The following is a 24,466-nucleotide window of genomic DNA, read 5'->3' as shown; positions in this document are numbered from 1 at the left end:
TTTGCATTTTCGACTTTAAATCAAGCCATTATTTAAAGATAATTTTATAAAATGAACAGACTGTTCTCTACAGTGCAATATAGACTACAAGGTACTGTGGACTAAGTCACTGTGTGGACGCATGTGAAGCTTCCTCCCAGTATACCGCGAGGGGGCGTCCTTAACAACTAGAGCAGGCAATCAATCGATTTGATTTTTTAAAAATATGTGATTTCAGTGATTTCTATGACAGTAACATTTCTAATGGAATTGGATGACGTAAGATGGTAAGATAGCATTTAAAGAACTATAAGATGAAATATTAAAAAGAATTTGATCTTTATTAATCTTATATATTTTCTTTTCAGTTATTTGTTTTCGTATTCATATTGGTTGTGAAGATTATCAAAATAAGTGGCACAGAAAGGCACATATCAAGCAATACTTATACTTCCAGACGTATGTCGTTATCAATTGTGCATGCCATACGCACGCGTTTATCACCTTTACATGTATATGTCATTGTTATGTAAATATGTCATTTAGATATATATGACATTATCACTTAAGTATCACATACGTATCTCGTTTACTTTTACATATATCATTAAGTTACGACGTGCTTTAAATAAGTTTCCAGACATTTTTGTACATACATTTAAAATTGTCGTAGTCTCTTGAAAATTCAGTATCTTATTGCTTTAAATCTTATTAGATGACTTACCAATTTTTATGATTTCAGGTTCGAATAACCAGCTACAACAGGAATTGGAATACACACTACTAAAGCCTGATTGTCACGGCTGGTAAATTTCGAAAATGCAATCTGGACGTGAGGACAATTTAGTAGAACGATATGCAATAAAATTTTGTTTTAAACTTGGAAATGCCACAGAGACGTATGGAATGCTTCAGACTGCTTTTGGACCATCTTGCATGAATCGAGCATCACTTTTTGAGTAGCATAAGAGATTCAAGGAAGCAAGGTGTCTGTGAGGGATGAAGAGATGTGTGGGAGGAGTAAGAAAGTCAGAACACCACAGTTGATTGGCTAAATAAAGAATTTCATGAATAAGGAATATCGTGTGTCTATAGAGGCAATAAGTGCATAGTTTGATGTCAGTGTGAGGGCTGTACATAGTTCGTGAGGAACTGAAGATGCAGAAGATTTACACGAAGTTTTCCCAATGTTGCTCACAGATCAGAAAGAAAGATGTCATGACAGCAGGGAGATGGTCGAGCTGATTAATTCAGATTCCGTAGTTCTTGATGCTCTGGTGACCTGCGATGAAAGCCGGGTCTACTGCTATGGCCCAGAGACCAAGAGAAAGACTTGCCAGTGGAAGAATGCTGACCCTCTCAGATCCAAGAAGATCAGATAGAGAAAATCCACCCAGAAACTTATGATGATGCCTTTTTTGACAACATGGGCATGATATACATGCACTGGGTTACATCTGGGCAGACAGCCACCAAGGAATACTATGTTGATGTTTTAAGGGATTTCAGGAAGAGATTCTGTCGAAAGAGGCCAGCAATCTTCAAATCGGGTCAGTAGCATTTCCACCAGGACAATGCACCAGTCTATTACTCGATCCTTGTCACAGACTATTTGAGCAAGATTGGCATCAAGACAGTGTCTCACCCTCCATATAGTCCAGACCTTGTTCCCTGTGACTCTTTGTTATTTCCTAAGCTCAAGGAAAACGTTAGAGGCTGTCGTTATGAGACAATTGAGGAGATGAAAGAGGCTGTGATGAGGATCATTGACATACTCACACAAGAGGACTTTCATGGGGCCTTCCAGGAGTTGTTAGAACGGTACAACAAGTGCATTGCAGCGGGAGGAGATTACTTCGCAGGGGACTAGAGTTTCATATGTGTGTACTGATAATAAAAGTATCCACACGAAAAAAAAATGTCTGGAAACTTATTGAAGTATGTCATACTTCCACAAGAGTTTTAATTTGTGACATTTTAAAGTGTGTATTTAATCATTTCTTTTTCTTTATTTGCAGTTTCAGAAATATTGGAATTGAGGTATGTACTATATTTTGCCATATTATATGTTTTACGATCAGAAACTTTAAAATAGATTTTGGAAATTTTTGAAAAGCAAAATAAGTGAAGATGTTTGTTTTTTATTAATAAATTATTTATTAACTTGGGATTTAAGTTTTCGTCGCAAAGAGTAATAGATTTTTTGTTTTGTTTTAATCAACCTTGTAAGAGGAGCATTCGTGTCTTGGAGATACGTCCGTTCATTCAATCAACGGGTAAAGCTTGAATATCGGCATTAGAGCACCTGACTACATGTTAATAAGGCAAATTAGTTACACTTTATTTCACACATTTAAGAATATATTTTTAAAAACAAAACGCACTCAATTAGGTCTGAATTTCAACGTGAATGTTTTGTTGTATATATAGTGTTTTTGTTTTTTTTTAGAGGTTTTCAGACTATGAATGATTTCGGTTTGATATGAATGCTTGTAGATTGAAAGATTTATTTACGCTTAACAGTAATTTAAGATGAGTGCGTGTGTAACAAAGCGCGGACGCGCGTATGGCAGCTGTATGTAAATGACCAAGCCGTGTGCGAGGTGACGTTACGGCAAGGAAAGAAGGAAAAGATTATAAAAATAACGTGTGCACGTTAATTAGGCGTGTTACACATATGGACCGAGAGCGACAATTTTAAACAAGAAACAAAGCCATATTCGAGAAAGTATCTGGAAATGAACGTCTGCTCTTTTTTTCAATGATAAAAAATGAAGACGAGTTATTCGTTGTCTTGATTTCCTTGCGATTGCCTGCACACAACGTATGGGTCTCGCGTTGACATGTAATGACACTAATAGATAAAAGTTGTACTACGTTTACTCGCGTACGTTGCAATTAATAAGTAGATGTTTATCAATTGGGGAAGATGTTCACGTTGGTCCACTTGCGGTAGGACAATGACGTGTGCGCTTTGTAAAGTTCAAAATGTTCAGTTTTTCATAAAAGTTTTAACTTTATTCAATTTTTATAGAAAAACTACAAAAAGACAGAGTTCTGTTCAAAATATTAAAATAAAAATGTTAAATAATCATTGTAATTTATATGTTTGTATGGTTTCCATAAGATTGTTATTTATTGTTATTTATTTCTCAAACCTGAAGAAATTCATTTTTAATTAAAAAATCAAATACACACATATTCAACGCAATGTCTGAATCCTTCGTCCGTAGAAGAATAGCGCCCAAAATAGTTACATTTAATCTTATCAAAAGAAAACTTCTTTCCTTAATTATAAGAAATCTTTCAAAATTCGTGTCAGGGCATAAGGGATTCGGACCCTGGCTGCAAAGATCAAGACAGCAAACTCCGTGCATACTTTAAAATATCAACTGGGCGCCGCTATCTTAAATATGATATTTCACAACTAAAAATTGAATGAAATGTTTACCATTGGAAATTCAATTTTTATTTTCCACTTATTTTCCTCACTTTGTATTTGGATGAAACGGCGGTAAATGTCGCCGAAAGTTCAAGCCTCGATAGTAACAGGAAAAACATATATATATATATATATATATATATATATATATATATATATATATATATATATATATATATATCAATATTTTCAACTTCTCACGCTTTTAAAACTGCCTAAGCAAATTTAGCATTTATCGATCATAATAAATATATTATCCTCTTACGTAATCGAGTACTACATCATTTTCATACTAAACTAGGTATATTTGTGTGTGCGCGCTGCCTTTTTCTGCCTATTTGTTTAATGTATTGTCCTTATATTTTCACTGGCTCTTGTTGGATTGCAGTCGAATTTCTTTGGTTTCACTTCGACATTATACGACATCTACATGTCCGTATTTTTCTGTTACTCATTTTCTCTTTATGGTCGTCGGCCTCTTTTTTGTTTGCCGTCATATCAAACTGATAACAAAAACCAACCAGTTCAAGTTTCAAAATTCAATTAATCAAGACGAATAGAACATTTAATCGGATCTCATCTTAAGTTTTAGTTATTTTTTGTTTTAAAAATCGCAAGAGGAGATTTTTTTTTCTAAGAATTTGAAATTGAGATGATATAAGACTTAGCATAAGACAAACACCAAAAATATTTTTGCAACCACATGGACATCAAACGAAAGTAAAACAACGATCAACGCTATAAATAATAATGAAATGTATTTATTTAAGCAACCTGCACTGTCGGGTGTAAGTTGACAAAATTAAGACAAGACAGTCACTTACCATTGATCACTTGTTGGAACGACTATTGGTTTCTCTGAGGTCAGTTGACAATAAGCCTATCCAAAGTACTCTTCGCACCTTTCCAGTAGAAGTCTTGTTAGTGCTCTACAGTCTCGTTTTTGTTGTTGTTGTTGTTGTTGTTGTTTTCGTTGTTGTTGTTGTTGTTGTTGCTGTTGTTGCTGTTGTCGTTGTTGTTGTTGTTGTTGTTGTTGTTGTTGTTGTTGTTGTTGTTGTTGTTGTTGTTGTTGTAGTAGCTGTTGTTGCTGTTGTTGTTGTTGCTGTTGTTGCTCCCCCCATCTTCCTTAATACTCCACGACTATTCTGGGGCTATCACATTGTTGTTGTTTATCGTTTGTTTATTTAAATGTAGGCAGTTTATGAAATTTCTTGCAGTTTATGAAATTTCTTGCAGTTTATTTTTAGATGATATAATGTTTTGGTTTAAAGTTTACTCTTGTTATAGGTTCATTAACCATCTTAGGTATGCAGACGACACTGTGTTAAAAGCGCAATCCGTAGAGACCTTCCAACAAATGCTGGATACTGTGGTGGAAATAGGTGAAAATAAAGGACTTGCTTTAAACCTCTCAAAAACGGTAAGCATAACAGTATCCAAGAAAACCCAAGCTCCAAGATGCAAGCTACAATGTCGCGATGTATCAGTTAAACAAGTTGATAAATTCAAATATCTGAGCTACTGGATCACATGCGATGGAAGGTGCACTGCTGAAATAGAAAGACGATAGACGCAGCCAAAGTCACCTTCAAGAGATGGTCATCAATCATGACCAACAGAAACATTGAAAAATTTAGAATACACCGAACTTATGTATGGTCTGTTGTATACAGTTGTGGCTGCTAGACAATCACCAAAAGCACCAAGAAGAGACAAGAGGCAACTGAAACGTGGTTCCTGAGGAGAATATTGAAGATTTCCGAGACAGAAAAGAAACCAAACCAAGAAGTATTAGAAATGAAAAACACAGAAAGGTATCTAATAAGAACAGTACGAAAAATACAAATGAGATTCATGGGCCATGTCTACTGAAAAAGCGAAATATAACAGATTAGTTTGACAGGAAGGGTCATGGGTAGAAGAAGCAGAGTATGACAGCGGGAAACATACGTTGACAATTTTAATACCTGTGCGACATCAAAAATGATGAGCAACAATAAATTCATGAATGCCTCGAGAGATAGATAGATAGATAAATAAATAGATAGATAGATAGATAGATAGATAGCCAAAGCCTTCAATGCCTGTACCAGGCAAGACACCATGTGATCATAAGGATAATTTCACAGACAAATTCAAATGGCATCAGCTTAAATGATTCTTTCGTAATTTATATCTTAGTTTCATTTAATTTATTTGCTTACATTTAATTTATGTTTAAGTTCCATGTGCTTTACAAACGTGATAAGCGTACTAAAGCGAACTATAATGAAACACAAAAACTTAAAGAAATTTCTTTATGATATGCGTACTCGTGAAGAAACAAAAATATCATGTTTCAAAAGTCACGTAAATCCTTATGGGTTCAATTCAATTTCAGAAATATTTCAATTCAATTTCAGAAATATTTCTCATACAAAAACAACCATTCTCGTGACATAATCAATTCAAAGACCTACAAATTCAAAAAGTAAAATATTTCTTCCAAAACGTAGCATTATATATACATGACATTTCTTAAAATATGGTCGCATATTCGGTGGAAGGCTCATATCCTGGGAACTCAGCAATAAATATAATCAGATGCCACGAAATCATAATGTGACATAGCGCGGCTGCATGTGTAATGACCGGTATGGCAAAAAAATAAAGATTTTAAATAGAAGATCACGTTAGAGACGGGAAAACGTTCGATACCACGTTAAATACGTGGATGATTTCGAGAAGGCAATCACATGAGTGACGTCACAGCGGCAATGAAAGAATAGGGAAGTCAATGTTGTCTTACAGCAAAAAAGTGAGTTTTATTCTTAGGTTTCCTTTGCGACTGAGGCTTCAACGTGTTTGTCCTCGGACAATAATGCGTTCTGACAGGTAAATTTGCCAATTGTTTTACACCACGTTATGTTTTATAGATCTGCAAGCCTTTGGTGTTGAGACAGTTTAATCGAGAACTTGGACAGGCCGTCGTTTTACAATTTATCTCTGTTCTACACCCAAGAAAGCGTTGTCTTAATCGATGGGTAGGTGTTATAGTTGTGTTGCATCGGACAAGTTTGAGAAAGATGGAATAAACTTTTGCATATAAATGACAAGAATTTTTGTTGAAATAAATATATTTTATCACAACTTTACTAACGCTGTGGGTCCCTTCCTTAAATATAAAATATACGTCTAGACCGTAACATTTTACATCCTTCTAAAAGCTTAAAACTATTTATTACACAAATACACCCTTCCTCATCACATGACCAATCCAATGGACTATAAAATTTCCCTAACAATATCTGATTCTAAAAACTAACATTAAAGTTAGAATTTTTTTCTCAGACAACAAAGGCAAACTAAGAAGTACAGGGAATTACAATGGTTGCTTTCGGGAAATACATCGGCTCGTGTTGATTGCCTCCACGTGGGTTGCCTCGTGAGTTTTTATCAGTGATGCAGACAACTGGAAAATGAAACTGCGTTGTTCTATCTGACTTGAACGGACATAAAAAAAAAAGGAAGAAACGGAAAATAAAGTCGGATGAGAGCGTGATTGTGTGAATAGGAGAACGTTTGAATTGACGTGTGGCTTTCAGTGGTAGACATTACTTGAACCCAACAAAGGCCTCGGCTTTCGTGTTCGTTAACAATCGGGTTGCGTTGGAGATTGGAGTGGGAGGAGGAGGTGAATCCACGATGGATATTGAAAACAAAACAAAGCGATAACGCCTAACCGCAGAGACATGTTTGATTATGCAAAGCCGCGAAGGAAGAGATTTACAAAAGTATCTGCAAAAGCGGTAAATCACGAACAGCAACAAAAGAAAGAGCATGAAACTGACCTACGTCCGTCATGCCGGCACTGATTTCTATGGGGAAGCTCAAACGTACAAACACAATATTTTTAAAAAATCTAAATCATCATGAAAGAATAAAACATTTTTGTGCTTATAAAATTATAGCAGAGCTACTCGACGTTGCTTAGGGTCATAAAAAATAGAAGAAATGTCTGTAACACTTTTATAGTAAACCTCTTATCCCTCCACCTCTCTCAATCTGTCTTTATTCTTTTCTTTTCTCAACTTAATCGCTCTTTCTTTTACCCTCTTTTTCAACTCTGCTCAACCAATTCCTCCTTAAGCTATTCACCTTCATATAATAGATAACATTGGAAATGGGTGAAAAATGCCTTCCCCCACGTCATGAAGAAACTTAGCCCAGTTGCCCCCCCCAAAAAAAAGTATTAATAGTTTTTAAATTATAGATATTATTCATCTAGAGCAATACAGAACAAGGGTATATCAACCTTGTGGGTGTTTGTTCTTTAGTTTTTATTTTTGTTTACTTTTAATTAAGCATACACACAGACATATATACACAGACAAAAAATCTTTTTGTATTATAGCAACAGCCGTCCAGCATTGAATTTTCATTAATAACAACTGTTGGTCTTTAGAATTTAGGTTATAATAAGCCTCCTTAATGTTTTTAGAATTATTTTCGGCATCCCAATCGAGGTCTGGATAGCGCTCCTTCTATCCTGCCATTTGTATTAAGAGTAACTACTTAGAGAGCTGAATAGAGTTATAAACAAGTGTTGTCAATAGATAATTATTGGGAGGAAATTTCGCAACCTTTTATACAAAGGCTATGTCCGTAGGGAAGCGGTATCCGTCGCCGAGTATATAGCGAGATGTTGTGTCCAGCTATATAACACATGCGATATTCGTAACTAGTTATGTAGAGAAACGATGTCCGTGATAAGTTATAGAGAGACGTCCGTAACCAGTTATATAGAAATGATTTCCATAGCTAGTTATATGGAGATTCCATAGCCAGTTATATAGAAGGGAGATTCTATAGTCAGTTATATTGAAAGTAGCGAGTAAAATGAGGTGATTAATATTCTCATGTTACGTAAGCAGAATAGTCGCTTATTAAAATCATGTACAGATACATCATGAGATTCGTGTTTTTTAATGATTTTATTTTCTGAAAAGATATTTTGTTCATGTGAGGTGTGACTTTTGAAAGTATTTAAAACAAAGAATGAGTCAGTTATAAAAAGAAACACTACAATAACAATTGTGTTAATTAGGACGATTATTTTGGAATACAATTAATGATGATCACATTGGATTAATCACAAAAACGAAAATATTAAAATAGACCTGGTTCACGCGGCAAAATACTAAAAGTGTCAAATTGGCTTTGATTGTAATTTTGTGGATCGTTGATGCTGTAGCTGTTGCACTTCCCAAATACAAAATAACGTTTTATTAATCATGCACCTATAATTATTAGTTATGAGTTAGAACTCTTTATTGACGTCACTCCAGAACTGAAAACGAGGCTTCATTCTCTTTCTAATTGTGTTCTTCATGCAGCTCGGTCGTGTAAAAGCAAAACAAAAAAAAAATACCACGTTTTCTCTTAGTTTCTAACTTCGTTCATCTTTTAATACGTTAAATGGCATCGGAAATGGAGAATCAGCATGAAACTTTTACAACTGCCAGTACAAATGCCCTGGACAGAGAAGGTCGAACAAAATTTCGAAACTAGAATTTGAATTATACCTCGAGACATCAGAGTCTAATAGCGTTAAATTAGCGTTAAATGTACAATCTCCGTTAAACAGAGATCGTGATATACAATCCGTTGTCATCTAGGCCGAGATATCAGTAGAAAAATAATTCGTATAAAAACAGTTACAGAAAGAAACACTAGATATTTTTTTTATAAAAACGTAAGTACGTAATACTCGATTATCATCATCCTCCCTATCATGTAAGAACTTTTCGCGTACGTCATTCCAGAAAAAGCAAGGAATCGTTCTCTGTCGTTCAGACATATAAAAATATACAGTACCGGCAAAAAGAAAGTCCGCACTTGTAACTTTTTCAAAAACTGCTAATTTAAGCTAAATTTAATCGAACAGTTTAAACAACCTATACCTCATTTGATACGCCTTTTATCCCACTATAATTTTACCTGTCTATATTCGACTTTTAATTGAAATATTCTAGTGTTCACGTTAATTTAAAAAAATAACTTCATTTTAAGGAGGAAAAAGAAAGTCCGCAGCAACAAATTCGCTTAAAACCAGCTGAAATTATTGCCTCTAAATCAGTTTAAAATATGCATCAACGGGCAACAAAACATCTCTAATCGTAATTGTTGTTGTTCCAGTTTATACAACGTAACATTTAGTCCATATGCCACGACTTTCTCTTAGTGATCGTTAGAAGCTCATTAGTCTCACCCTTTCTGGTTTATCCAATCGAGAAATCGGTCGCAGATTGAAATGTGATGAGAAAACGGTACGAAAGACTGTGCAAAAGAACCAAAACACTGGCAGCGTTCGTGATGCCCTTAAATCTGGTCGTACTAGAGTTATGTCCAACAGGGAAGGCAATAATATCAAGATCCGCAGCCTAAGAAACAGATTTGAAACGGCTCTCCAAATCCAACAACAGTTCAATCTTGTTAAAAAAAGTGCTCTCGTTCTTTTGTGAAGAACAGTTTAAAGGAATTTAATTTGTGAGGATATGTTGCAAGACGCAAGCAAATGATTTCTGTAAAGAACAGAAAACGACATCTGGACTTCGTCAGATGCAATGAAGATCATGACTCTCCATATTGGTCAAAAGTGTTTTTTAGCTATGAAAGCAAGTTCAATAGGCTAGGCAGTGATGGTAGGCAGTACGTCCGTCGGAGGAAAGACGAAGAATTTAATCCCTGGTGCTCAGTTTTAACGCTGCAAGGTGGTGGACGTTCAGTTTTGGAGTGGAGCATTATTATTACCAATGGTCCAGGGCCTATAGTTCGCTTGCAAGGTCGAATTAAATCGACCAAGTACATTAATATGTTGACTGAGCATTTTCTACCCTACTTTAGTCGGAATTTGGATGATAATCCCATCTTCATGCAGGATAATGCTCAGCTGGCAATGTCAAGAGGTTCCTGCAAGAGCATGATATTCTGTGTTTGGATTGTCCTGCACAATCTCCAGACCTCAATCCTATCGAAAACGTATGGCATTACATCAAGCAACAGCTATGCAATGATAAAATTTCAAATTTGGAAGAACTTTGGACAAAAATTAAAGAAAAGTGGGATGCCCTTCCCCGGAGTATTGCTACAGTCTAATTCAATGAATTCCCAAAAGATTGCAGACTGTCAAATTGCAGAAGGGCTATGGTACTAAATATTAACTAGTTCATTGTGTTCCTGTTATATTTGTGTTGCATTAATGTCCTAAAGTTACATTTAAATAAAAATTTTCCATTCTGCGGACTTTATTTTTGCCTTCTCAATTTAAAGTTATTTTTTAAATTGACGTGAACACTAGAATATTTTAATTAAAAGTCAAATATAAACAGGCAAAATTATAGAAGAATAAAAGGCCAATCAAATGAGTTATATTTTGTTTAAACAGTTACATTGAATTTAGTTTAAATTTTCAGTTTTTGAAAAGAATTACAAGTGCGTACTTTCTTTTTGCCGCCTGTGTATCTATCAGCTTGATAAGAAAGTTCTTGCGGTTTTTAACTTTTAAATTCAGATGAGCATATCTCGACTCGCGCAAAAATTTGTTGTTCGAAATAAGCACCATCAGAATCAACACACAATACAAGTGTATTTATTTCAGTAACGTAAATATCTTTCATTCTGGTTGCGATGAAGTCGCTGAAGGCGTTTTTGATATCGCTTAGGTTTTTAAAGCATTACTCATGAATAAAATTCTCGAGATGCTTGAAAAAGTAGTAGTCGGTATGTGAGAGGTCTCAAGAGTATGGCGGATAAGGCAGAGTTTCACTGCAGGGTTGGTTTAGCAACGTTCGGTAAGGCATTGTTGTGGAGGAGAATTAGGCCTTTTCTGTTGACTAATGCTGAATGTTGTTGTCAAAGTTTCTGATGCATTTCATCCATTTGTGACAGTACTCCTATTTCTCCGCCGTAATGATTTCGCCTGCATTCAAAAACTGTTTTTTGGAAGTGTCGTGGAGCTTCGTCGGCGTTTAACCACTGAGCTGAGCGTCGCTGATTGTTGTAAAACACCCACTTTTCATCGAATGTCACAACTCGGTCTAGAAACAAGTTGTTCTTGTTGCGTAAAAGAAGGTTGATGACACTTTATAACGGCATTTTTTTATGGTTGTCCTCCAATTTCGTCGTATACGTTACGTCTAATCCAGAAGCAAGTTCTCGAAAGTTGTGCGTGGATTGGCTTCGACTAAGGCTCTTAATTGACTATTGTCAACATTCGATGGCCGACCATTATATTTTTAAGATTCGTCGCCGCCACGAAACTTTTAAACCACCATTGTGCTGTGCGTTCAGTAATGGTTCCTAGGTCAAACGCTTCGTTGATATTGCGAGCTGTTTCAGCATCTTTTCGGCCTCACTCTTTAAAATGATACATAAAGTAAAGGTATTATAACGAAAACTAATTTGAAAATATAGCATTTGTAATCAAAATAAAAATTCCGCAATAACTTTCTTGTCAACCTAATAATTAAAGCATGCAATTCTATGACTTTAGTCTTAACACGCGATATTATAGCGCTTATGACATAAGTGCTTATAAATGTATAGCACCAATATTGTCCTGTGCCTCCGTCTCACGTGCACTGCGGGATGTTCTACTTTAGGTTTGACTTTTTACTGCGTATACACTCCTTGTCTTGTCTTTATGTTCGAACGAAAGCCTCTGGTCCTTGGAGATGTCTACTACAACGCGGCAGCTTCCAATTGCACTAAAAGGCAAAGGTCAATGATCCTTCTGAGTTCTTTGCGACACAGACCGTATCAATGATCAACATTTACTTTTGATTCTAAGTATACTCGGGATACTTCACATTAAACACGAAGCTGTGTCGTATACATGCAATGTAAAAAAGGGAAATGCGATAAATCCGCGGTAAACCCTTTGCAGTGTAATTCTAATCGAATCTAAACAAACCATAGAAACGTCATCAATCAAATTGCCGCTTTGTCTTGTGGGAACACAGACTGTTTTTTGATTGATGAACTGTCAGAGTACAACATCAGAAAGTGAATCCATGACAGTGGAAAAACATTCCATCTCAGTTCAAATGCGTTACATAGAAGACGAACCCAGTACATTTGATCGCGTAATATATATATGCTAGAGGAAAATATTGAGCTCGAGTGAACTGTGCAAATTAGGACAAAAGTAAGTTTGCCAAGCCAGTTAAATATACCAATAAAATCCAAAATATCCCATTTCTGCTCTCTCTTTCTTAAATTATAAAAATATATTAGAATTAAGCAACGCAGTATCTTCCACGTTCAATTTACGTGGGAAATCGAATCCTGAGAATTCGCTACGGGGATGAAACACGGCAGGTTCTGTGTAGCTTAATTGCCATAAATTTTAATAACTTAATATCTAGCGCTATTGGAGTAAAGACAAAATTGATAAATAATATATTATTTCTCCTTATGTAGATACATAGATTATTTTTGTGTGTGTGTGTGTGTGTGTGTGTGTGTGTGTGTGTGTGTGTGTGTGTGTGTGTGTGTGTGTGTGTGTGTGTGTGTGTGTGTGTGTGTGTGTGTGTGTGTGACAATCCGCTTTTAGGATTATCTTTCACTTTTTGTGCATACCAGTTCTTTTAGTTTATAAAAACAACCATATATTAATGAATAACAACATAGCTATATTCCAAGATGAATGTAACTTAAATTTTGATATGCTGAATAGACTAATTGTTTTGATTAATAAACCCTTCGATTACAGAATATACCTATATTGTTATTCGTATATATATATATATATATATATATTATATATATATATATATATATATATATATATATAGCTTAATGTAAAAGGAAAGGAAATTCCTCTTAACCTTACGCTAGACGCCGCATCTCCCCCATGCTACCTAGCACCTTCTCTACTCTTCTGATGAGAAGCAATAGGCTTCGAAATGCCATGGCATAAAGAGTCCCTTCTATCCCCCAAATTTTGCCTGTATTCCATTATTCAATAAATGATCCATTCTATATCTACCAATATATAGTTTCGTGTCTTCATTTCAAACTCTTGTTGTCCTATTATATATATATATATATATATATATATATGAACAAATGATTAATAAAACATGTTAAAAGACATCTTGAAAAAGAGTTAAAAACATTTAATTTTAAAAAAGGAAGCACAATCTTCCTTTTTTAAAATTAAATATGTTTTTAACTTTCTTTCAAGATGTCTTTTAACATGTTTTATTAATCATTTGTTCATATTATAAGCTCTATTTCCTTTTCGGTTTTATTGAGCTTTTACATCTGGTTGAGATTACTTTACTTGTAAATATTAACTCTTTAATATTTATAATATATTTTAAGTTTACCATTTTGATTACCTTGGTAAACTTATTGTAATTTATATGTGTGTGTGTGTGTGTGTGTGTGTGTGTGTGTGTGTGTGTGTGTGTGTGTGTGTGTGTGTGTGTGTGTGTGTGTGTGTGTGTGTGTGTGTGTGTGTGTGTGTGTGTGTGTGTGTGTGTGTGTGTGTGTGTGTGTGTGTGTGTGTGTGTGTGTGTGTGTGTGTGTGTGTGTGTGTGTGTGTGTGTGTGTGTGTGTGTGTGTGTGTGTGTGTGTGTGTGTGTGTGTGTGTGTGTGTGTGTGTGTGTGTGTGTGTGTGTGTGTGTGTGTGTGTGTGTGTGTGTGTGTGTGTGTGTGTGTGTGTGTGTGTGTGTGTGTGTGTGTGTGTGTGTGTGTGTGTGTGTGTGTGTGTGTGTGTGTGTGTGTGTGTGTGTGTGTGTGTGTGTGTGTGTGTGTGTGTGTGTGTGTGTGTGTGTGTGTGTGTGTGTGTGTGTGTGTGTGTGTGTGTGTGTGTGTGTGTGTGTGTGTGTGTGTGTGTGTGTGTGTGTGTGTGTGTGTGTGTGTGAAAAAAATATAAAAAGATGTTATGTGTCGATTTTTAGTATTTGCTTTAACATTCACCACGGGAATGAAACGCAGAGGCATCTATATAGCTTAAAGAAGGAAAAGCTCTCACTAACGACCAAATGTAAGGTGTGCCCCCCCCTACTCCAATGACCTAGCTTAGTAATGACTTAGTAAGGTCAGTATTTCCTTAGCGTCGCGTGCATGGTGGTCGAAGAGATATCTGCCGCCACACAGAAGATCTAATTTTTAGCTAAGTACATTTTTTTTGTATTTTCTTTGCACACTTTATCTTATTTTATATTTTATTCTATCCTCTTTTTAAACCAAACAAATCTAACCCTTTTATTTTATTTATTTATTATTTTTATTTATTTATTTATTTATTTTTTTTTTTTTTTTCGATGTAATTTTATCTTATCTCTCAGGCATCTTGACCATTCTTGATTCACCTATTTTAAAAACAATTTCCTGACTAATTTCTTTTTACCATGTCACATCGACGTAGTAATACGGAGGGGGAATCCCTTTTTAGCTTATTTAGATGACAGAAGAACTTTATTTAAGTACAATACTTAATAGTAACAGCCATGGTAAGGTGCAAAAAAAAAAAAAAAAAAAAAAAGTGCCACCTAATTTAACTTTCACTATTCGTTACCTAAATATGCAGTATCTTAGCTGTGATACTGGAGCTATTCTTCCTGAGTGGATGCTATGCTCCTGTACGTTACCTTAATGTCTTCCTATAAATACAAAATACGGAATTTCAGACCGCCATGAACTAGTTCTTGTAACTGGAACAAACACCTAACTGCTAGCTACGAAATCCCAATATACATTTTACCTCCAAGACGATTACCTCTGTCTAGCCTGCATGCGCAAAAAAAAAAAAAAAAAAAAAAAAAAACTTACCTGCCACTCTGAATCCTTGATTTGTTTCTTGTAAACTAATAACTCCTATCCCTTGAAGGCTAACAATCTGCTCATTCCCACCAAACCGCCACTTAACTCCTACATTTCACTCCGTTTTGTACTGGAATCTTTAACTTCCAGCCCCTGACTCTCACATGCTAACTGCTTAGTCATCACTAAACATCTATACAATTCTACCCTCTAGACATGCATTGGAGTTCATTCCTATTCCAGTTGGGATTAAACAGCTAAAGTATGTACTCGGAAGCAAAGCACACCGCACTGCATTACACAACTGTCCCCTCTTAGATATCTTTGCAACGCTAATACGAAACTGAACCAATGCTCTTTGTTATGCTAAATGTCCATAACTTTTACTTGAAAGCTGCAAACATCTTCTCTCAATAATAGAAACTCACCTTGTACCTCCAACTTTATTCACACCTACTAAAACCAGCCCATATATCTATTTATCAAATTACACATGACTCAAAACTTACTGTTTTACCCGTACTATATTGCACTTGCATCTCATGCCCTGATATCATCTAAAATAGTTTTGGCACAACTCTTAGTTCAATTCTTAACTCCTACTCACACTTAAATATTATACTAGACCCAAGCTCACATGGATAAAAAAAAAATAAATAAATAAAAAATAAAATAAAATAAAATAAAAAAATAAAAAAATAAAAAAAAAGGAAAAAAAAATGAGAAAAAAAATATTCATAAACAAAAATGAAAGCCTCTAACCACACTATCTCCTAACAAGCCTCCTTACAATCATAGTTGCTTACACTGCATGAGCTCTACTCAACCCCTTTATCCAGTAGCAATGAAATAACAATATCCCTAATCCACTTTGAGGAGTGTAACTATTTAGCAGATATAACCTCTACAAACTAACCCAATAACATTATCTAACCACGCGGGGTCGCAGAAATACCTGGATTAGAACCCAGGCGCGGAGCAAACCCTCTCAGTGGTGACGGACCCAGTAGATCTTCCCAGATCATCCGTCTAGGAGAAGGAAAACTCTGAAACTAAACCAAAGAGGAGGGAGGCCTCTTCAGTCTTGGATGACAGCCTTCCTAGAGCTGGTGACTCAAACAAATTACCGGTTTGCAATACCTAAATTGCTTAAGGAGTAGATAGGTCCTGCCTATCGCCCGGCTTCCACACTCCTTCTTTGCCTATTAGTCAGGCGCAGAGATACTATCAGTGATTCGACAGACACACCCATTGGTAGATCTTGTTTCTTGTCTAGGGCAATGAACGCCGTTTCCCCCACTCCCGACACACCCCACCCCTAAAGCTGGGCATTTGAGAATGCTTGAGTGCCACATATGCCTGAGCAATTAGATTGGGTTGACCTTCCTCTGATGGGTTGAGGGTACCGGATTGACAGTTACTGGCTGCTGTTTCCGACTGGTAGTACAGGAGCCCTAACTCTTTGGTAGCGCTTAGAGCGGCTGCTCCATCAACAGGTGAATAATATCGGGATGTTTGCAGTGCCATGGCGCGCATGGAAAGGGACCCTGCACTCATCCCCGATGGGCTTTCCTGAGGCCACAGTCCTAGTTGATGGTGGGTCAGCTGATGGTCTACTTGTGATGCATGTGTGATATTCTGCATAACCTCCTGCTCGGCTTCCCCTAACCCAACTGAAACTCGTTAAAAAACATGATGACAGTACAATCTAAAAATAAGCTTAAACCAGGCTTAGGGTCAAACAAATTCAACTTGCCTCCTCCCTTGAGGCTTGCATTCACAAATATCCGTGGGCTTAGAACTAATTTAGCTGATGTTGAAGCATTTCTCCTAACAAATGCCCCGGATATCTTAGCACTAAGTGAGACTAACCTACACTCCTCCATCCCCTCTAACTACTTTAACATGCCTGGATATCTCCCACTCTGCCGTAAGGACTCTGACAGACATATGCACGGACTTGGAGTTTACATTCGTAATACCCTTCCCCTGACTAGAGAGACAAACCTAGAAACGGATGATCAAGCCTTTATGTGCTTTAGACTAATCATGCAACACAACATTAGCTACTTTTACTTTCTCTACCGCTCTCCTTCGACCCAAGACTGCACCATAATAAACAAAGTATCTGACAGCATAGACACAGCACTCTCCTTCGACACTAGCGCCCAAGTACATGTATTTGGTGACTTTAATGTCCATCACAAAAACTGGCTTGGATTCTCTACTTATACAGATGCAGCAGGCAGCGCAACTCATAGCTTCTCTGTATCTCACTCCCTATCGCAAATTGTTACTTTTCCAACCCGCTTCCCTGATCAGGAAGAACAACACGCATCACTATTAGATCTGTTTTTGACCACAATTCCTGATGATTGTGTAACGAAATCCGACAGCCCACTTGGGAACGCTGATCATGCGGTAATAATGGTTGAAATCGCCCTAAACTCTAGACCCAAAACTGAAGAGCCAGTGCTCAAAACAACCAGATATTATAAAAAGGCTGACTGGGAAGCTATCAGAGATCTTCTCAGAGACGCCCCATGGGGAAATATTTTTTCTCTTCCTGCTGAACAGTGTGCAACTGAGACCACTGAATGGTTCAAAACTGCAATCGAAGCGCATGTTCCCATGCGGAAATTCTATAGCAAGCCCCACTCTCCCCAATGGTTTACTTCGACTTGCGCAACTGCCATTGCTCAAAGGCAGCATGCATTCCGAAGGTTTAACCGACATAAGTCCAGTTCAAACAGACAAAAGTACATAGAAGCTAGAAGTAACGTTAAGAAAGAAATAGCGACAGCTAAGAGGGAATTTACGGAAACCACTAAAAAACGCATCGAAGCACAAAAATTAGGAACTCGTGACTTCTGGAAAATCTACAACAGTGTAGTAAATAATGGGCAATCAACGATTCCCCCACTAACCAACAATCACGAGGTTCTTTGCTCAGCAACCGAGAAGGCTAACATGCTTGCCAGTCGGTTTGCCTCCAACTCTACACTGGACCCTTTAAACCACCCCCTACCTGACTTTCCTATGCGGACTGACGCCAAGCTAGACGATCTGGAAATCACCCCTGCTCAGGTGCATGCTATCATAAAAAACCTTGACACTTCCAAAGCATGTGGACCCGACCTCATCCCAGCTGTGCTATTAAAAAAGTGCTCAGCCGAAGTAGCTCCAGTTCTCTCCAAACTCTACAACAAATGCCTTAATGAATCTTGCTTTCCGAGCTGCTGGAAAACTGCTTCTGTGGTACCAGTATTCAAGAATTCTGGCGAAAGAACTGACCCATTAAATTATCGCCCTATTAGCCTCCTCCCACTTTTTGCCAAAATATTTGAGACCTTAATTAACCATGCTCTAGTCCAGCACCTTACAGATGCTAAACTTCTGACCGACCATCAATATGGATTTAGACAAGCCCGTTCCACGGCAGACATCCTCACTGTAATCTCTGAACGCATATACCATTCACTGGACAAAGCGGGAGAGGGCAGAGCGGTAGCTCTAGATATATCTAAGGCTTTTGACAGGGTATGGCATGAGGGTCTCCTCAGGAAGATTAGATCTTACGGTATCACTGGTAGAATACTTAACATAATTAAATCCTTCTTAGATAAGAGAAAAATCCAGGTTGTCCTCGACGGTCGTACGTCTAAACAATATAATATAAATGCCGGAGTGCCCCAGGGATCTATCCTTGGTCCTCTGCTGTTCCTGATATTCATAAATGACCTCCCCGATAAAATTGCCTCTGAGATGGGTATATATGCTGATGACACCACACTCTATAGCAGGCACGACAGGAAAACAAATGAACATATATCTAAAGTAATGGCAGAAACACTGGAGGATGACCTCAAATCAGTGGTGGAATGGGGACAAAAATGGATGGTAACGTTCAATGCCACCAAGACAAAACTGGTTTCATTCAATAATTACAGGAAACCTTCTCTACCACCTATAGCAATGGCCAACAACTCTTTAGCTGAGAGTACGTCTTTCAAGCTCCTTGGCCTAACGTTCACAGGAAACATGAGCTGGAACAATTACATTGAGGGCGTTGCCAGGGCCGCTGCGAAGAAGGTGGGCTCTCTCTACCGTGCTAGAAAACTTCTAACACCCGAAAGTATCCTGTACCTCTATAAGGCCACTATTCTCCCATGTATGGAGTATTGCTGTCATATTTGGGCCGGTGCATCGGCTACTAGTCTCTCTCTCCTTGACAGGGTTCAAAAGAGAGTCGCAAATCTGATAGGCCCTAAACTGGCATCAAAACTTCAGCCTCTGTCCCATCGTCGAAACGTTGCATCCCTCTGCCTGTTCTACAAGTATTATAATGGTGAATGCTCTGAAGAACGGCAAGCACTTGTGCCCCCACGACGTGAACACCCTCGACAGACCCGACAAGCTGCAAAATCCCACCCCCACACTGTAGAGATCCCTAGATGTAAAAGATCGTTCTACTCCAGTAGTTTCTTCCCCAGAACTGCTAGACTTTGGAATTCCATTCCAGGTCACTGCTTCCCCAACTGTACTGACATGCATAAGTTCAAGTGCAACGTGAACCAACATCTCGCTGCCCTAATCCCTACATAGTGCCCCAGTAGATGTTTCCCCTGATAGTAGCCCCCTACACCAAAGTGGCAATGTGCCTTGTTTGGGGTGAAAATATAATTAAAAAAAAAAAAAAAATATAGCTTATATTTTCATAACTTGGGTCAGTATATGTTATAGCTAGTTATGGAATAGTGAGTATACAGATTTGATGTATAAAATGTATAAACGTAATATTCGTGACAGAAAAAAATATTTTTATCAATTACGTCGATGGATCAAGAATATATATATATATATATATATATATATATATATAATTTAAAGGAGATTAGAACAATAGTCTAAAGAGCTGAGTGTATTTCAATGTAATAGTGAAATTACTAGTTTAATTAAAATACAGGAAAGAGAAAGTGCTCGTTGTAATTTAGATATATAATAAGCTCGATAGGTAAATATCCTAGAGCTAATTCAATATTAAGTAATGTGATTGATAATTTAAAATTTAAAAATCAAATTATAATTAAATTAAAAATCCGTTTCATAAGAAGGAGCAACAACAAAATCAATTATCTGTACGATCGTTTCGGAAAACAATGCTTTTTATTGTGGTAGACATCAAGTTACGTACAATAATTATTACATATAGTTTTTTAATAAGCAAGGTCTCCTCGTCGGCAAATTTTGAAGGGTTTTTATTAAATTTAAAAGACACCATAAATAAACCTAGCATTAAAAGTAAGGCAGATGTATCTGAAAAAATTGAAATAAAAGGTCTGGATTTAAAATTGATAAGAAAATCATTATGGGTTAGAGATAGAAAAGAAATAGAGTAAAATATAGATTTGAATTTAAATTATAAGTTTGCTTTAAGTATAACATTACAAATATAAACATGCATATATATGAAAAAATAGACACATATATACATATACATAGATATACAGGTATATACATAAAAATATATAGAAATTTACCTTTTAATTTTTCGCCTTTTGAAATCAGGAACTATGGTTAAAATACTGATTTAGATGTTTGCTATAGCTTTATATATATATGTGTGTGGGTGTGGGTGTGTATGTGTGTGTGTGCGTGTGTGTGTGTTTTATTTTTTATTACTGATTCATCTGCTTAGTTACACATGTTTCGGTTACCGAATCGTATTAACGATCCAGTAACTTATCAGATATTACAGAAATGGTCATTATGATTGGAAAAATGATATGTTGGACCGATATAGGGGACTTGAAGGTTTAAGGTTAAAAGATAAGAAGTTGGTGGTTAAGTTATAATGAGTCAGGGGTTCTTGTAATTCCGTTAAGTTTAGATATAGAAGTTGTGGGTGACTAAGATGGTGTTTTGGATAATGGTTATGTGGTGTATTACATTATTTCCAGGTATTAGAAGTTGAGTGTCAAGTGTATCACATACACATATATATACACATACATTCACATATATATACACGCATATATATCCAGATATACATATACACATACACGCACACATACGCCCATATACGCATGCACATGCATATACATATATACAAATACATCTACACAAGCTAGTACATATACATGTATACACATGCACATTTTAATAGTAATGAGTAAGTAAGTGGGGAATAGTTAGATACATGTACAGAAAAATGTGTAAATGATAAAAGGTAAGTGAATGAACGAATAGGGGGTTCAAGATAAGTAGTTGGATATCAAAATGGAGGATAAAGTATGGTATAAGGGCTTGGTAGGGAGGAGAGTATATCAGAAAATATATAGAAATATAGGATAAGTTGAACACTTTAAGAGACAGAATATTAGGAAGGAAAAGGGGTACGTCCAATAAATAAGAAAGTGAATAGGTTACATAATAACTTTTTAAATATTCAGGGGAATATTGGGCTATATTTCTAACAAGTAGAAAAGGGGAAAGCGAGTTTCTAGGAATAATTATAGAGTTTGGGGAGTAGTCTAGGGTAATTTTACTTTATTACTATTCTAAGTTAGGGTATTTGGTTGTAAACACATTAAAAATCAATTTATGCTCACATTTATATTGGGACATCTACATATTAAGATATATACCTATGCATATAAAACATTGCGCAGTTATATACTCTAATACATACCTACATGTGTCCACATGTGTAAGTGCAAACCTATAAAGTTACGTGTACAATAATCTCCCATATCAAATTGTGGAAGTTGTGTGTGGGATATGCTGGGGTTGGGTGGGTAAATTTAACTAGAAAGAGTAATAGATGTAGGTTACTTGCTAATTGTATATTACTTGCTAATTGTATGATAGATAAAATTAGGTGGTGTTTAAATTGGTAATATTGGAGATATAGATTATTTTGTTTGATTTAGGGGGTTTTAGAGCGAGAGGCTAAAGTAATATAAGGTATAGGGAGAATGGAGTAAGAGGATTTAATTGTGTAAATGAATTTCTTAAACTCCTCCTAACCCCTGCAAATGTCTATTATTTATTAAACCTTAACACTTATCTATTGTCAATCTCCGAACCCCCTTTTTCCCTCCCTTTCCCTCTTTTTTCGAGATATTTCTAATATAATTTTTCCAATCATAATGACCATTTCTGTAATTTCTGATGAAGTTACTGGATCATTAATACGATTCGGTAACCGAAATATGTGTAACTAAGCAGATAAATCGGTAATAAAAAATAAAACATATATTTGCTTTCCAATAGTATTGAGCACTTTCTTCAGGCTTTTACTAATTACCATTTTTGCTAAATATATATATATATATATATATATATATATATATATTGCTATATAAAATGAACAAATATAGATATATATAGATTTCTCTGAGTTCTTTCATCATTTAACCTAATTATACCCCAGTATGTGTGTGTAATTATCTTCAATTCATATTACTTGTGCATGTTTTATTGTTTTTTATGATAAGGTGGAGCGAACTAAGTATTAGTGTATCCGTTCGATGCAAAGTTAGGAATTAATACGAATTAGTCACTATAATATCGCATTACTCTATACTGCATAAAGCACTTATTGTAAGTATACGGTTATAACTTTTGCCCGTTTTTAACAGTTTGCACAATCTTCACGGTATTAATAAACATTTGCAAGTAATTTTAATGTCAATTACGGAATCTACTGCAATAAAAAAAAAGACTTAAATACTTTAAATCCTAAAATACTAAAGCAAATACGTAGAAGATTAACAGCCATTGCGTTTAGTTACAGTTATAGTAAGAAATTTACTTTTAAAATTAAAGGGAACTGAAAGAGGATTTACTGGTTGAATGGTTTTAATTTGTTCGTTTTTGTTTAACCAACTGGTAAGCTACATGTCACTTTTATTGCCTTTGGTAACAATTACTAATTGTACGATTTTCGTTATGTTCCGTTTATATAAAAAAAACTTAGATGTTATTATGTGTTGATAATAGTTTCCGTTTATTAACACGGTTTCAACGACTAGGCAAGCTGACTTGAGTAATTTTAAAGTCTTTAAACTGTCAATTACAGAATACATAAAAGACTTTTAAATAGTTTAAATCATAAACATGTTTTTGCTTGAAAACGAATCTTACTTGCGATGAAAAATAAAAATAAGCTTTTTTTAAAAAAAGCAAAAGTATTAAATATATTGCATTTATTAAAGGTCATAAGAATGTACACTTTATTTTTTTATCAACCCATCCTGAGATGGGTACTCCAGTTCATAATCTGTCATGAATGTTTTGTTTCTTCTTTTTTATTCATAAAATTAAGCAATTTATGATACTGATACTATATGCAAAATAAAACTTTAGTTTCCTAATATACAGAGTATCCAAATTGTCGATGTATCTATAGCTAATTTGCATATAAATTTGAAAATTGACGTCTCATTAATTAACTATGAGTTTTTTATTCAATGACTATTTTCGTTTTATTATTGCAGTTCTATTTAGGCATATTTTAATTGTGGATAAAAAGTGAATATTTTTAGTGAAAAGAGTTGGAACGACATTTGTACGAATTGTGATCCTGTTCGACATTTAAATTATAAGCAAAATGAACATATCCTGACAAAGCAAATAAAAAAATAGGGGATAAAAAATTTAAGTTTTGGAGTCTTTCTGGTTATATCCTGTCATTATACTTTTGGGAAGTGCGATGGATAGTTTTCTCACTTTTCCCAGGCAACACCGGGGCACTGGCCTGATAGTTTTTAATAAAGATATTTTTGTTGTTTTTCAAAGCATATGGAGTCTAAGCCCTTTTTGAAATGGCTTTTTCCTTGTTGCCCACAATATGTCATTCGTCCTGTGCAGTTCTAGGAAGTCCACTCCCCCAGGCTTGGTCTTTTTTTTTTTTTTATGAGGCATTAGTTTTAGGCTAATTAATTGCCTTAGACGCTCCTATCGGGGAATGTCGACAAAGCTGCCCAGGCATTCCTCTATGGGGCTGGCTCTTTAATCCCACTTTCCGACTCTTATGTCACTTTTTAAATCACGGGAAGAAGATAAATAACCTTTCACCTTTGGAAAATGAAAATCGGCCATTTCTTTAGTGTCAAATATAATTTGGTCGATCACATTAAAACGCAAGACAAACACAACTTTTCCGAATTAAATAAGGATTCATATTTTTCGTATGATTTGAATTAACTGAAATCTACTGTCTACAAA

The 24,466-nt window shown here is 35.8% G+C and overlaps 1 protein-coding gene across 5 annotated transcripts in view; it reads left to right on the top strand.

Moving 5' to 3' along the window:
* The window catches only part of LOC145246815 (uncharacterized), a 394,355-nt gene that overhangs the window by 267,706 nt on the left and 102,183 nt on the right, over positions 1-24,466 (top strand). For all 5 annotated transcript variants that reach the window (XM_080108635.1, XM_080108638.1, XM_080108636.1 and 2 more), the window contains one exon: positions 1,998-2,019. The gene's annotated coding sequence lies outside the window, so the exon portion shown is untranslated. The remainder of the gene's footprint in view (positions 1-1,997; positions 2,020-24,466) is intronic.

This window comes from Euprymna scolopes, chromosome 24, assembly GCF_053919585.1.
Source record: "Euprymna scolopes isolate OS-2025 chromosome 24, ASM5391958v1, whole genome shotgun sequence".
Lineage (NCBI taxonomy): Eukaryota > Metazoa > Mollusca > Cephalopoda > Sepiida > Sepiolidae > Euprymna > Euprymna scolopes.
Note: the sequence above shows the minus strand (reverse complement) of the source record. Positions and strands in the feature narration are given on the sequence as shown.